The following is a 1,440-nucleotide window of genomic DNA, read 5'->3' as shown; positions in this document are numbered from 1 at the left end:
ATATTCTTTTCTGTACGAATAAGCATTATTTACGTGAATAATAAGAAATTTTACAATATTTAAATATTACAAATTAGAATTGTAGTTTAGAAATTATAAAATTTTAACATGAACTATACTAAAAACTATTTACAAATTATTCAATCTTAACATATTAATAACAGTATATTTAATAAAAATTGTTGTATATCTAATGAACGTAATTCTATTTTTGGGGCGTGAAGTTGAAGTGTTGCATAAGTATTCTATCGCCACTTCCTTACATCAAACAGCCTGCCTATTTTTCATTATTTCATTCTATTGCCAGTTCATTGCATCAAATGCCAGGATACAGATTATGCACATATGACATACTGCCCCAAATTTTGGAAGTTTTCTAAAACAATTCAAACATAATGTGATTTACTGTATATAATATAATATATATATACAGCTACCATATGTGTAGCTACCTACATGTTCAGTGTACAAATCTCCATCATCTTAAAGTCGCTTTTACATATACATTTTTAACACTGACTGATTTCATTCTATCGCCAGTTCAAATGCGAGGATACAGGATATTCATATATGTTGTACTTCTTGGAAGTTTTCTAAAACAATTTGAAACATAATGTGTTTTTATTGAATCTAATAATATATATACCACTCCATATGTGTAGCAACTTACATATTCAGGAGACAAATCTAAATCGTCTTCGAGTCGCTTTGCACATACATTTTTTTTAACCTGATTGAATTCATTCTATCTTCAGTTCATTATACATCAATACATCAATCAAGTTCATGCATATATGACATACTGTTCCCAATTTTAGAGGTTTTCTAAAACAATTATAAATATAATGTATTTGTTACCAAATAATATATATACAGCAACTATATATGAATCAACTTACATATTAAGAAGATAAATCTCCATTATCTTCAATTGCCTCCTAAACATACATTATTTGAGCCTGTCTAAAGATCTGTATATTGTTCATCGTTTCATTCCAATTTTGTACGACTTCTGAAATAAATATGAACATGGTATACGTGTTTGCTGTTTATATATATTTGTATAGCTATTATATTTGTAGTGACTTACATATTCAAACAATCATTCTCGATCCGCTTCTCAACCGACTAATTTAAGAGAAGTGAGGTTATGTCGACACATGGATATGTTAATGTCTTAATTTAGTAAAATAATTATTTTAACCTTGCTAAACGATCCTTATTATTGTCCTCAGATTTTGTAAGATATGCTATTTGGTTACCTCCTTTGTCATCTAAAGAAATCGACATAAAATAACGTTTCTTCATCCCAGGATATAATGCACTAAATGGAATTCAAAATCGTGAAGTAATTACATATCTATATAAATAATTATGATATACTTACGGTGTCATTTTTCTACACTTTTCTACAATTATCACTATGAACAAGTTGCTTAA

The 1,440-nt window shown here is 27.8% G+C and overlaps 1 long non-coding RNA gene across 1 annotated transcript; it reads right to left on the bottom strand.

The window, feature by feature from the left end:
• Window positions 1-298: 298 nt before the first annotated feature.
• LOC113389359 lies at window positions 299-1,440 on the bottom strand. Its single transcript, XR_003368240.1, has 7 exons — window positions 1,388-1,440; window positions 1,205-1,324; window positions 1,091-1,128; window positions 900-1,012; window positions 671-825; window positions 457-593; window positions 299-376 (listed from the first exon to the last, which is right to left on the bottom strand). It is a non-coding gene; the product is annotated as an uncharacterized LOC113389359 (long non-coding RNA).

Source organism: Ctenocephalides felis, unplaced genomic scaffold (assembly GCF_003426905.1).
Source record: "Ctenocephalides felis isolate EL2017-DRISC unplaced genomic scaffold, ASM342690v1 CF-g0.4_SCAFFOLD_03573, whole genome shotgun sequence".
Classification (NCBI taxonomy): Eukaryota; Metazoa; Arthropoda; class Insecta; order Siphonaptera; family Pulicidae; genus Ctenocephalides; species Ctenocephalides felis.
This window is presented reverse-complemented; position numbering and strand designations above follow the sequence as displayed.